The sequence below is a fragment of the Schistocerca serialis genome, chromosome 1, assembly GCF_023864345.2.
Source record: "Schistocerca serialis cubense isolate TAMUIC-IGC-003099 chromosome 1, iqSchSeri2.2, whole genome shotgun sequence".
NCBI lineage: Eukaryota > Metazoa > Arthropoda > Insecta > Orthoptera > Acrididae > Schistocerca > Schistocerca serialis.
In genome coordinates this window covers 374,812,687-374,828,113 of record NC_064638.1, presented here as the reverse complement: position 1 = coordinate 374,828,113, position 15,427 = coordinate 374,812,687, and positions in this window count along the sequence as shown.

Below are 15,427 nucleotides of genomic sequence, written 5' to 3'. Positions count from 1 at the left end.
CTTCAAATTCTAAAAACTTCGTCACGCAACAGTTGGTGTTCGTATTGTCCGTAGCACGTAGAAGTAAAGATCATCAACATGGCTACGTTAGTGCTGGGAAGGCTATCATATGGTGTGTGTGGTGGAGGGTACATCGTGTACAAATCATATCCCACCTGTCTTTTTCGTTTGAGACGGTGCACAAGAAGAAAAATTGTTTTTGTTCCTCTGCATATTCCCCAGTTTATCTAATATTCTTCTTGTGGCCATAATGGGAGGTTTTAGTGGCAGGGAGTAACGGGTTACTTAGCTCGTAGGGCAAAGTGGATCCTCGGAATTTCGAGAGGAAGGCTCTACATGATGCATAATAATATTCTTATCTGACGGGAATTTGTTGGGAACTCCCATGGCGCTATCACACAGACTAAGCAAACACATGACGAAGCGCATACCTTTGTTTTCATCTTTTCTGTCTGCTCTTTTAGTAGTAGTTGGTAAAGGACGGATAATACACAACAATTGGTGTTACGACGGGTTTCTAACTGAACTGTTGCAGGTATGAATAATACATTCCACGCGTTATACTGACAAATCACATTTTGACTTCCGCCTACCACACAGACAGATTTACGTGGTTTATCTATTGTAAGGAAGGAAAACTGGGATTAACGTCCCGCCGACATCGAGGTCATTGAGACGCAGCACAAGCTCAGATAGTGTCAGGGATGGGGAAGGAAATCGGCCGTAGTGTTTCAAAGGAACCATCCAAGCATTTGCCTGGAGCAATTTAGGGAAATCAAGGGAAACTTAAATCTGGATGCCCAGCCGTGGCGCTGGTTTGAACCGTCGTCCCCCGAATGCAAGTCCAGTGTTGTAACCACTGAGCCACCTCACTCGGTTACTCTATTGTACGTCGCTCCGTACAGATGCTGCTAGGTAATTTGTAAGACATCTTTGTTTGAAACTGGATTACTAGTGCAAGTACATCCCAAGGTGTCCTATTGTAGACGAAGTTATGACGCAAGTAACTAATTAACGAACGAAATCTGACTACAGCGTGGCAAATGACAGTCACGTGAACAGTTCACACTTTTGCAGCGCAACGGTAAATACTTGTAATATTCATGGCGACACGGATTTGAACATTACTGAATTTTAAAAGCCTTCTCTAATATTCCAGCAATAGTGAATGCGATTTAGTCATTCGATTAATTGTCAGCCACTGTTCTGTGGGGATATGAACACTGATTTGAAATTATTACGGTCAAATATGTAACCTCGAACATATACACTTGTGTAGAATCAAGTACCAGGTCTCTGCAAGTTGTACTTGCTTCATATTTACCTTATTTACTGAAAAATGTATCCACAGGACGGGGTACATGATGTTCAGAAGTGACTATGCTATCTTTGAAGTGAAAGCACCATGTAATAATTATAGAATGAGTCAATCGGTACAGCCAAAGGTTATGTATTTCACTGTGCGATAGGACAATGGCTGGAAAGTATCATTCTTGCAAATAGAATTAAATAATTAAACGACCACGGAAATCGAAGTGAGAGGAAGCACTTATATACCACTTCATATAACCGACCTGAGAAGTCAAATAACAGAATAATACATGCCTTCTGAGTGCACAAACGACACATGTTAGGCAAAATGCAAATACGTACTCGTCTTCTGAACATACTGTAGTTTCCATACACAACACAAAACATTTAATACGGTTCAAATGGCTCTGAGCACTATGGGACTTAACATATCAGGTCATCAGTCCCCTAGAACTTAGAACTACTTAAACATAACTAACCTAAGGACATCACACACATCCATACCCGAGGCAGGATTCGAACCTGCGACCGTAGCGGTCGCGCGGTTCCAGACTGAAGCGCCTAGAACCGCTCAGCCACCAGCGGCCAGTAAGCATTTAATAAGCTAAACTGATGGGGAGAGTGACTGAATTGCCTGAAACGCTCTTCGGATTAAGTGATTAAAGTTGGATTCTATACCAAGTCTCGTAGGTACCGACCTCACAAAGACAGGAAAAGTTTGTAACTGCACGTGGAACTAAGTCCGCTCCCGCTGATAATAGAAATTTCACAGGGTGATTTTGGAAAATTAACGAAATAATTTTTCAGCTCTGCAATGCCTACGGATAACCCCACGAACGTAAGCCATCTTAAGGAACAGCATTCCATCAATAAGCGGCGTTCAACATATAGCACCCTCCCCCTCCTCACGCCCCCCCCCCCCCTCCAACCCTCTCTGTGATCCACACCAGAGTAGCGTATTCGACAGCTATATTCCAGTGTGGTTTGAGTGCGGGCAACAGTCTGATCGTCCGCAAACCTTACAGAAAAGACATCTCAAAGATAGAGGTCGATACTGCCTACAGAATCATCTTTGCAGTAATGCTGCGACGACTATTCTGTAATGAAAAAGTAGACGTTATTGTCTGTTTGCCGTTTTTCACTTTGCGTTCTGTTCAGGCAGAGGCTAATTGCTCTTTTTTCCTCTTTACTACTATGTGCTGCCACATTAGTGTGACATGTACGTAAACTGTGATTCATCAGTGTGTGAGCGACGCCGTTTGGGAGTCCTTGTCGTTGATTAGTTTTCGTGTGACAGTGTGGTCTATCGGTGTACGAGCAACTCTGCTTTAACCCGTCTCTGCTGTTTATTACGGCGTTGTTGTTGTAGTCGTGTCTTTCCGTCATGTTTGTTTCATGTGTTCTATCGCTTTAGTGTTATCTCCTAGCATGAGACAGTGTTTTATTAAAGTATATATGTTAGTGTATAAGTACAAGTGAGGGATTTCCAGTTCTAAAATTATTTCTTGTTCGTCCCCTGTTTACAATAAGTATTAAGTTTGGAATTTATAATTTATGATATACGTTTTAGTCTTGTGTCTTTTAAGTTATTTAGAAGAATGTGATGTTTGGCTGAAGCTTATTTTGTGAAAGTTGTCACCATTCGCTTGCTTTTAAATATTTACGGGGCTGGTACCAAATTGGTTCAAATGGCTCTGAGCACTATGGGACTTAAAATCTATGGTCATCATTCCCCTAGAACTTAGAACTACTTAAACCTAACTAACCTAAGGACATCACACAACACCCAGTCATCACGAGGCAGAGAAAATCCCTGACCCCGGGGCTGGTACAGCCGACATCGTATGGCATATGATGGAATATACGGGGTGTATCATAATTAATGGCGTAAACGCGTAAGTTGAAAATACACGATACTATAAACAAAAAGTCCCAGTAAATATAGGGTCGAAAATGCATACCTTAAGAGCTACAAGCAATGTTTCATCTTCGATACCGTGAAGCAAATCTCTTCTACTGCAAGCTCTTTACTTTCCACATTTTGGGCAGTAGTAGTATGGACCAAAACAAGAAAAAATGTGCAGTAAACATGTGCTCTAAAATGCATACCTTAAGAGCTATGAGCACATGCTCATCTTCGCTACTTGGAAACAGAACTCTTCTAATGAACAATTGCTCATAACTTTTAAAGTATGCATTTTAGAGCAAATGTTTACGGGACATTTTTCCTTGTTTTGGTCCATACTACCACTGCCCAAAATGTGGAAAGTAAAGAGCCTGCAGTAGAAGAGATTTGCTTCACAGTATCGAAGATGAAAAATTGCTCGTAGCTCTTAAGGTATGCATTTTCGACCCTATGTTTACTGAGAGTTTTTTGCTTCTAGTATCGTGTACTTTCAACTGTATTCGTTTACGCCATTAATTACGATCACCCTGTGTATGAGAGCCATTTATGAAATGGTGGCTCCACTTAACTGTGTTATGGCTTAGTGCGCTAATTGCACTAAGGCTAGCTAAAGCGTTTTACATTTTTGAAGACAATTGATATATGTGTATAATGTATGTTTTTAAAGTTGTGTGTCGATGAGTGTTTTAAAATAAATCTAAATCTAACATGTAAATATTTTGAGTGGTTTGCAAGTCGAAAAGTTTTTTTTTTTTTTTCTGTCGGTAAACGTGATGAAATGCAGGTGCTTTCTAAACTATGTTTTTATCAACGACCGTATTTGCTCTTCCCACGATGTGAAATATATGCTAACTCTCTGTTTATCAATAAATAAATACCACTAGCACTCTCCACTCCTCTATCCACACTCTTATCGTGTCAGAGTGGTTGCAGTGATTGAACATCAATCACGTAGTCAAATTGTATACAATTTTTTCGTCTATTATGCGCAAAACATGACATTTACTTCGCTGAGGGTCAGTTGTCAGTCTTTGCACCTACCACTAACCCTCTTCATGCCTTAAAGAATTTCGTAGCAATCTCCTAGCTTCAGGGCTTTACTGTATCCAATTGCATCGTCAGCGAACAGCCTTAGAGAGCTAAATATGTTGCCTCTTATATCGTTTTACGGGTGTAGAACGGTGAGGGTCCTTTCGTACTTCTCTCGGATACACAACCAGCCGCTGTGGCCGAGCGGTTCTAGGCGCTTCAGTCTGGAACCGCGCTGCTACTATGGTCGCAGGTTCGAATCCTGCCTCTGGAATGGATGTGTGTGATGTCCTTAGGTTTGTTAGGTTTAAGTAGTTCTAAGACTAGGGGACTGGTGACCTCAGATGTTAAGTCCCATAGCGCTTAGAGCCATTCGAACCGTTTTTCGGATACACCAGACACCATTTCTCTTCTGACGGTGTCTCTCCATCAAGAACTACCTTCTCGTTTCTCTTAGCTGTAGAGCCTTTAGTCGATTTGCGAAACTTTTCTCTTATTCAATAAAGACAGGTTTTATTTTATAACCAAGGGTGCGGAACTCTGTCGCAGGTTTCTCGGAAGTCAAAAAACACGGCACGAAGCAGGGCTCTGCCATCTTTAGCCTTCTAATCGAAGAACGAACAGAGCGAAGCAAGTTTTGCATAATCGAAGCTTGCGAAATCTCTATACAGCGCTTTGTATCCAAAAGTCCCTATCCCATTTGACGTAAGTCCGCAATATCACTCAACAGCGCAAATGCTCCATCGCGTTCATCATAGAAGAGTGATATACGCATGCTATTATATATGACGAGGGATGATGGATAATGCCATAGTCTGTTAATAATGTCCTAAGGACTCCACAGCGTCAAGACGTAGTACAAAATGTGTCTACATCATGCCAGCTGTGAGAAGATACCGTTTTAAGTAGAATGCTGTTACTGCCTTTTATGTTGTATGTCTTACGGTGGTTGCTAGGAAACGAGTCATGAGACTGAAGGAAAAAGTAGCTTCTAGGACTAATTTGTGTATTTACCATATGAGATGTATACTGGCCTTTGATTTCAAGCTACGTGCAGTAAGAGACAGTGTCCGCAGTTATAAATCTATGGTTATTTCGATTGCAGCACTGAAATCACAAAATTGGAATATAGATCAAGTATCTAGTACTGCTTTACGTGGAACAAACATAGCTATCGGTTTACATAATGAGGAATAATACAAAAGAGATTCATCAGGTTACCCTCCATTCAGAGGGTGTTGCACGCAGCGACCGTTATTTTGATTTGTAAGTAATAGATTTCAGCAATCAGTCGTCCTTTGGAATATTTATTGGCAGATCTAGATTTCGGCTAGCAACTAGCCATTCTCAGTGCACTATCCTTTTTTGCTCAATGCGTGTAATGCCTGTTGGTCAGTTCCATGAACTGTGTGCAAAACCAGACCAACAGGCATTACACGCATTGAGCAAAAAAGGATAGTGCACTGAGAATGGCTAGTTGCTAGCCGAAATCTAGATCTGCCAATAAATATTCCAAAGGACGACTGATTGCTGAAATCTATTACTTACAAAACGAAAAAGATTGTCTGACTTTCACTAAATGCCTCATCGATAACGCCGTCAGAAAAGATGTACGAAGGATATTTACGTTCGGCAATCCTCGACATAACACTTAAAATCCTTTAATGAAGGCTGAGAGCGTAGCGGTGCCGCTATTTAATTTTACATGGGCCACATTCAAAGAAAGGAGCTTTATGTACCTCAAACACTGCTGAGAGGTATGCAAGAACGCTGAGGGACGACAGGGTATTTCAATACAGCCAGCGTACCTTCAGCGGGTGCCTCAGCAGGAATAGCAATGACTGTCGACGCGTGCGATAGCATATTCCTCCAATCTGGGAAGGTTGTCATGGCAAACAGCAACTGTATTACGAGAAGACAATCTAAAATGAAGAAATTTCCGATATTCGAATGTGAGTTGAAGAAAATGCGGAAATTCGCTGTAATGTCTTGGGCAAATCCAACAGGTTTGCCATAGCAATTCACGAATCTGGCGATGAGGTGTTCAGAAATTTGTGGTAAGGTCTTATGAGACCAAACTGCTGAGGTCACCGGTCCCTAAGCTTACACGCTACTTAATCTAACTTAAACTAACTTATGTCAAGGACAACACACACCTCTCTCGAACCACTGACTGGGCGGGAGGGGGGGGGGGGGGGGAGGGAGCCACGCGGGCGGTGACAAGGCGCCTCAGACCGCTCGGCGATGAGGTGTCATGTGGTTATCTTCATCGTGGTTGTCATGAGAAGGATTTAATGTGAGGACGTCAATGTGGAATCTGTGGATGGTGCATCCCCCACTCCCCGTGAATAGCTGTAAGTGTACCGTGTGGAGTATGTGCACTGAGTAAGCAAACCTTTACGACCATCCATGCAATACCTGCTTGGTCCACATATGAAACTCGCTAAAGAACGGCAGTTTTTCGCAACACGGATGTTGTCAGTCGGCGGCGGACCATATACCAACAAAGTGCTGCGCAAATATTTGTACTACTGTTGACGAGGAGACTGTTGTGATTTCTGAAAGGGACCTCGATCACCTCAACTACTTGCCAGGTTCAGTACCAGGACCATGACAACAGTTATTCAAAATACCCATCAGACCACTGTAGCGCGATTTTGGTGCATGTGCCATAATCGATTGTTCTGGGAGAGCCTGTAGTGAGTGTCCAATGAGAGAAACTGCAGCCAGGAATGGAAGCTGTAGGCATATAGTGTCTCTCGACCTTCATACTCTTTGGGCCGAGCGGGATCATGGACGTCTCCGCTGGTCATTGGATTCAGTTCGAAGAGGGACTTCTCACTGAAGGCAATTCTACTCCAGTCAAAGAGATTCCAGGCAGAAGATTGTCTGGAGACGGCCCAGACAGCAGTGGGATAACAACCTGACTATCGCCCACCATGCGGCGCGACATCCAATAGTGACGGTCTGCGGTGCACTTCGCACTAATTCTCTATTATTCCAATCTCGAACAGCGTGTGGAAAAAAACGAACACCTATATCTTTCCGTGCGAGCTCTGATTTCCCTGATTTTATAATGCAGATCGTTTCTCCCTTTGTAGGACGGCGTCAACAAATTATTTTCGCATTCGGAGGAGAATTTCATTTCATAGCAGGACCGCTTTGGTTGTCACTCGCGACAGACTTCCAGCACAGTGGTATGTATATGTTATTCTACGCGTCGTTTTGTTGACCTTCATGAAAAGGCATTCTAGGTTTACACGATATTCTACGCGCTGTTTGTTGACCTTCATGTCAAGCCGTCCTAGGCTTACACGATATTCCATGCGCCATTTTGTTGACCTTCATGGCAAGCTATCCTAGGCTTACACAATATTCTACGCACCGTTTCGTTGACCTTCATGGCAAGCCGTCCTAGGCTTACATTTTGCCCAGATTATGCCCGCCCGCACACGGCGAGAGTTTCTACAGCTTGTCTTCGTGATTGCTAAACCCTAGCTTGGCCAACAAGCTCGTCGGATCTTTCCCCAGTTGATTACGCTTGGAGCATTATGGCCAGGGCCCTCCAACCATCTCGGGATTTTGATGATCTAAGCGCCAATTGCACATAATTTGGCATAATATGCCTCACGAGGACATCCAACAACTCTATCAATCAGTGCCAACTGCTTGCATGAGGGCCAGACGTAGACCAACGCGTTATCGACTTGCTGAGTTTGTGAAGTTCTTTCTCTGGAATAAATCATCCAATCCTTTCGAAATTGTAATCATATGTTTGTCAGTTCACGTATATCACATGTACCGATTTCCGTCCCATTAGGATAATTCCATCGTGGTGCGTCGTTTCTTTTTTATTTTTATTAATTGCACTGCCTTATGAACTTTCAGACTCATGAGTAGGGCCTTATTTAGCATCTGTAGACCCTGTAAGTTAAACCTGTGGCGCGAGTGCTACCTTGGGAAAAACCTAAAAAAAAATTCATATCAATTTTCGAATTAAAAGTCTGTATTGTAAGTTTATTATTTAGTTGTATAAGAACGTGCTATACAGTTTGAAATGCGTCCGCCAGTTTTCTGGCTGATTCGTTTCCTCTTATTCTGAATTCTGTCAGTTTCATAAAGTATGAATGCAACGACAACAGCCAACAACAGAAATAGTTGTAACGATGAGTAATTAGCTTCCTGATATCCCGTCCAAAAAATGGCTCTGAACACTATGGGACTTAACTTCTGAGGCCATCAGTCCCCTAGAACTTAGAACTACTTAAACCTAACTAACCTAAGGACATCACACACGTCCATGCCCGAGGCAGGATTCGAACCTGTGACCGTAGCGGTCGCGCGGTTCCAGACTGTAGCGTCTAGAACCGCTCTGCCACCCCGGCCGGCTATCCCGTCCACTTCTTGGCAGTTACGTATATCTCTTGCACAGGCAATGTTTCAGCAAATTTTTTAAAAAGGTCCTGCCATGTAGCGACGACAGGTATTTGTCATCGTCTTTGGTCTGTCACTTCAAATCTTCCTGGGAAGAAGGTTCATATGGTGGCAACCAGTCACGTGTTTCACTTGACTGTTATCACTTTAAGTGCACTTTTTTCGTGTAGGTGCCGAGAGGACAGAAAGACTGAGTATTTTCTCACTCTGGACGTTTGGTTGGTGGGGTTCATAGCCAGCCAGATGAAGTACTGATTTCGCTCCGACAGTTGACTTGAAACATAATTGAAAAGCTGTAGTTCTAGTCAGGCATCGTTGAACTTTAGAGTCTTTACGGTGATATTTCATTCGATTAGCTGTGCAATATTAATTTTTGGCAGTTTGCGAGGGAATTTTATACAATTTCTAGAACAATCTTTGTGTATGTGCTTCCATGTGACTGGGTGAATTTGTATAGTCTTTTGTAATGACACATTTGAAAGAGTATTTCACACGAGGAGTTAGTCATGGGATTAATGTATCTATTTTACTTTAAACTGATACAGGTGTTGTAGTTTTATCTGGTATTATATTTTTCTTTCTGATGACGGTGCACGTATGTGATGTAAGGCTCTTCAAAGTTTCTGTCAGATCAACCATTTCAGTTTAACTGTCAATTTTTTTTTTTTTTTTTTGGTGGACGGTATCCCCCAGTAATTTTTGTACAGGTAAACAGAAATTTAATTGCAATTTCTTTGTGATCCAAGAGTGACTGGCGCTGGAGAAAGTTTTACAGTTGTTCACGCCTCTATATAAGTTCTGTCAACGGTTTCGTACTTCTAAAGTGAATAATTCTCGCACTTCTTGATTCTTTCTGCGATCTATTTGGAAGAGTTTCTTTTTTTTTCCTTGTACTTCCCCAAAACGTGAAGCAAGCTACACTATTGGATTCAGTAGCATGTGCAGATAGATGGTTATTATGTAACAGTTTTCAAAATTCATATTGTTGCTGTAGAGATTACTTACACGAATTCGGAAACTGTTTAATGTGCAGTATGATTTTCCATTGTTGTTATGGTGTGACTAACCTATGTCGGTTGGTCAAAGTGATTGCTCATTACGTTCCAGTTGCATTGTATTAACTACTTTTTCATTCCTCTTTCACACTCACAACATGTTCGATGCAATTTTTTTTTTTTTTTTCTGTAGATGAAACAAGGTACGAGGGTGAACACTTCAGGAAACGTTTCCATTCATTGTCTTGTTCCCTGCTGCACATTCATAAATTTCTTAATGTCCAATTCATACGACTTAATGTTTTTCCCTGTATATTATGGTACTTAAATATACATTTTCTGTACATGCAGTTTTTTCACGTGTAACCAGTGGAACCAATAAACAGCGGATTAACTGGATCTTTTGGTATTCAAGCTGGAGTTAGATGATCATAGCTGGTAGCCGTTATCTATTTATGGGGGCCTCATCCTTTTCGATATGTCGTGTAACGTTAATTTTAAATTACGTATCTGAATGAGTCTGGAGCGTCCCAATTGCCAGGAGGTCCAACCGGCATCGGACACTAAAGTCGACAAGTTTTCTCAGCTTACACGTGGAATTTGCAAGTTTATGAGTTGATTTACTGATAAGATTAAAAAATTGGAAAAATGAAGTCATTAAGATACTCAACATGTCTTATTGACATCGCTATGAACAATTGTCTTTCAAGAAAGAGACAAAAGGTCTAGTTTCACGTTGACGAAAAAAATCAGTATTCCACTTTTGAAAATAACGTATTGTAACTATTAGCAAACATGTCTCCTAGACAAGTGCAAGGCAATGAAAGGACTTTAGCACTTAGCTAGTTTCATCTGTATTTCATCCAAACAAAATTCTATGTCAACAATCTGCCTTAAAATGCAAGTTGCAAATAATCTTAGTGGCTAATCTGTTTGCACCCACTCTTCTTACTAACGAAGAAGGCTACTTATATTACTCAAGCTATCTTACAACATTACTTCCAATTCTGAACAGAGGCAAAAGACTGAACCTGCCTTATAATACAGCGCTTTGAACTCTGTCTTTAAACAACCTCTGTTTAGAAAGTGACATGTTGGCACTGCTATTAGTGACCGTAAGTGACAGGTGTATTCGAAGAGTGACCTCGACACTATGAATAGTGTCTTTGACATGTTATGGGTGTTGGTTTGGATGAAAGGAGGCATGAAACAAATCAGTTTTCCCCGAAAATGATTACTTCGGACTGGCAAACTCTCGTTAATCATTCTTTCAAAAGTCTTAGCGATTTTTCCAACTAAAGTGCCACGCTTTTTATCGGGCGGGAACTAAATTCAAAGCGCGAGCTTTGAGATATGAATGCTGACACAATTATCGTCGGCTGAGTACAGAAAAAATTAGCCGAATAAGCTCTTACAAAATGATTAGGTCTACGTCTTTTTCACCTTAGGTCTACGTCTTTTTAGCCTATAAGAGGGCCCAGTCCACGGTATTAAGAAAAAAGGATATTTTAATATTAGTTTTTTTATGGTGCGGGTCTCTTTGTGGAGTTGCAGCCTCATGCGCGTAAACGCGGCCCTGTTCAGAGGGCGGCGAGCTTACAGAATAAACGAAAGGTAATGTCTGAGGCACACAACAGTGAACGGGCTACTGGAATTACTGCTGCCGTTATACGCCACGGTATTAGCCGTTATACGCCACGGTATTAGGAGGGAGATGGTTGGGGGCCCATCTCGTTTCGGCCACCTTTTACTCACAGAAACATCTCTGGTAATCATGTGACAGCAGGCTGAGTGGGGGGGGGGGGGACTGGAACGAGGAAGAATACTCGGCTCCTTCCGGGTTTGAACCCGAGACCTCCAAGGTCTAGGGTCACCTCGGCCATTTGAAGCTCCGTCTGCTGGCCCTGTCAGGTAATTCAGTACCGACTGGCCGCCGTGTCGTCCTCAGACAATGGCGTCATTCGGACGCGGTATGGAGGGTCGTGGGTCAATACACCGCTCTCTTGCGACCGTTGTCAGCTTCCCAGAACTTGGAGTGGCCACTTCTCATTTAAGTAGCTCCCCAACTGACTCCACGAGGCTGAGTGCGCCCCGTTACGGTCCTTCTGGCAACACGAGGAATCGAAGCCAGGTGCTCCGGATAGAGGTGAGGCGCACTGACCACTGAGAAAAGGGCGCGGGTGGCCTCACATAGCGCTCAGTAATATTTACGTACCGTGCAAATTTTGTGGTATCTTCTTCAACAATCGCAAGGAAGGAAGAAAGGAAGACAAGAGTTTAACGTCCCGTTGACAACGAGATCATTAGAGTCGGAGCACAAGCTCGGATTATGGAAGGATGGGGATGGAAATCAGGCGTTCCCTTTCAAAGGAACCAACCCGGCATTTATCTTAAGCGACTGAGGGAAATCACGGAAAACCTAAGTCTGAATAGCCCGACGGGGATCTGAACCGTTGTCCTCCCGAATTCGAGTCCAGTTTGCTAACCACTGCGCCACCTCGCTCACTGACCGTAGCAAGACCTACAAATGTCTTTCTTTGCATCGGGGTGCGTAAGTAATTTTTAGAGGCCATCTGCCTCATATACTGTAGTGGCAGTATGGTTCTAGGAAAAGAGAACATCGCGTGTGCATTCCCCGGTCTTTTTATGGTAAAAACGCGAGATTTCAAATTACCAACTGCAAATTGGGTGACTGACACTAGCAGAAAAAGCCGGGCAAGAACAGTGTTAAGTATGGCATCAGTCTGAGACAGAACCGATTCCTCAGAATAACATTCTCAGTCTGTACTTTTTAATTCAGATTCTTAACAAAAGGAATCTGTGATCACGAGAGTGTTAAAAGAAATGCTCAGAAACATAAGAAATATTTCCACACAGCAAGTAAGGCAAGAAACAAATTTCGGATCACCTGAACGGTCAATATCGAACGTTCATTTTGTGATATAACTCCATAGTCGATTACCGATTATTGAAGCAAAGTCCATCGCGCTCCTAGCAACAGACTCTTTGACCCTAACTTAAACAGATAGTATAAAAGTTCTGTTTTCTTATACATAACACATGTTTGTAACAGTAGCATTGGTCATTGCTTGCTGATTCCACACATACCATAAATCCATCTGAAATTGTATTTTAGGATTCCTGTAAGCAATCCATGTTTCAAATGTTGAAACCAGTTAAATTCATTACCCCATATTATGTCATCATGAATCGAGGATTTGTAAGAACTCAAAATGATAATAAGATGACAGGTTTCATGCGGGATTTTTTCACTGGGCAAATTCCAAAATTGTGTCATATTAACGTGAGATGCTACGAAGCAATACCGAAATTCAGTTAGACGACTGTTTTTGAAAGTAACGTACGCTCAACTGATGCTAAACAACAAAAGATCATGTTTTACACATACAACTGTAGTCCAGACCTTCAGGAGAATTAATATTAATAAGACATTAATCATAATATTGAATCCTCTATAACACAGGAAATACCACAGGTCAAAAAAGTCTAAGACCAGTTATGGGATTAGCACAGAAAATTCCTTTAAGATGAAGACATTTTCCATATTATTTCACAAACGTTTCAAATTTCGTAAACATTATATTTGTTTTACTTTGCTAAGATGACAGAACCCGTTGTGAAAGGAATAATTGCCTCAGCATGCTAACGATATAACTGCTACTGTATAAATGTACATTATAAATTTAATACATAAAGGAAAAACTCTGATATTAAAATAAATAAAACAACTGATGGCAACCGAACAGCTTAATTCTGCTGTGAAGTACACATTTATACTTTATTTTTGTGACTTCAAATCCCTTAAACTGGTGGGGAGGAACATGTCTACATACAGACTTTAAAGACGTTCGAAAACCGAGGTCGTACAAGACCCCATATCCAGTTTCCTATTTTATGTCTTCTAAATGTAAAATTCAAAATGTGTGTCACTAGAAAGAGGGCCAAAGAGTCCGCTAGCGATATTTAACGTACTGTAAAAAGATCGCCTATAAATAAAGCAAAGCTCAGATTTCACTTCTTTCTGGGAGCAGTGAGGAGAAGCTTTGCTGCAGCTACCACCGTGTAAACTTCAATAGATTAGTCTCTCATTAACTATAAATATAATGAAGTCCTTCAACATTTAACTGGTTTATTTATTTCAAAGCCCGACCGTCTCCTTTTATTTTAATGCTGTGTAATTACCAGTTTTTGATTTACAGCTATTACTTGCAAGGAGACACGAAATTTCAGATGTGGGGCTAGTCCGGGAATTGACGTAATGCGAAATGCTAATTTGTCAGATTTTCTTTTCTCGTGCGGCAAAGGACTTGCAGCCTTTCACAACAGTTAACAATACAGCATAACGAGATAGACCGATCGCGTTATGTACTCATTATGCATATATTTTTCAAAATCACGACAGTCTTCCTCTTTAACTTAGCAAATGGTTCAAATGGCTCTGAGCACTATGGGACTTAACATCTATGGTCATCAGTCCCCTAGAACTTAGAACTAATTAAACCTAACTAACCTAAGGACAGCACACAACACCCAGCCATCACGAGGCAGAGAAAATCCCTGACCCCGCCGGGAATCGAACCCGGGAACCCGGGCGTGGGAAGCGAGAACGCTACCGCACGACCACGAGAACTTAGCAAATCCTTCCACTATAAGCCTGAGGTTAAGTACAGTATCAGCATCGGCATTCTTTGTGGGTTGTATTTCTCGTGGAACAAAGATTTTCCAGAAAATCAAGCTGGTTGACCCCTGAGTAGGCGAAAGTGATTACAAGCCTTATTCTTTACTTCCTGTATCTTCCTTCAGTCTTCACAGGTAGTGGTTAACACACAGGCATTAGACGACAGATATTTTAGTTCTGTGCTTGCCTCGCTAAGTTAGGTTGGCAACGCTGGCAAAACGTGGCCATTGATTATTGTTATTGGGAACTCTGTGAAGTGTGTTTACTAATAAACGTCGTACTATGAATAAGTGCTTTAACTTATTATTTGTTACATAATAAATAATAATTAGTACATAGGATGACCAAACTCCTGGAATGGACTGCAGCCAGTTTCATTAATTCATCATTGATTGTCGATGAAATCAAAAAGTTGAATTTGTAGGGTTGAATAGGGGCTACGAAGTTAATCGTTTATTGATCGTCTCTATAAAAAACGCCATAGTCTCTCGGGCTGAAAGTGTAAGGGATCAACGGCAAGTATTCAATGGCATTGTGCTATACACAGTAGCTTTGTGCTGAGTAAAATTGCAAGGGAAAGAGATCTGCTATGAATCAATAGCTGTAGGAGTCAAAACGAACGCAGGGAAACTACTGATAACTGCTCGACGAATTCGAAAACAATGTCTTATACGCAAAACTGTCGAAGAACCCTGAGAAATTTTGCTGTTATCTAAAGTTAGCGAATGGTTCCAAACCATTACCCATTGATTCACTAAATATTCGCGCAGATGCGGTGGAAGACAGAGAATGCCAAAATACGGTTTCGCGATAAATCTCAATTCGTTTCCTCTTTTCCTTCGCCGCACGAGTGCTGAAATGCTTCGTATAGACAACGCCTTGAAAACCATCTAAAATCACGCTCTAAAGGGAAGACCACTGAAAATACCGAAATACACTCCTGGAAATTGAAATAAGAACACCGTGAATACATTGTCCCAGGAAGGGGAAACTTTATTGACACATTCCTGGGGTCAGATACATCACATGATCACACTGACAGAACCACAGGCA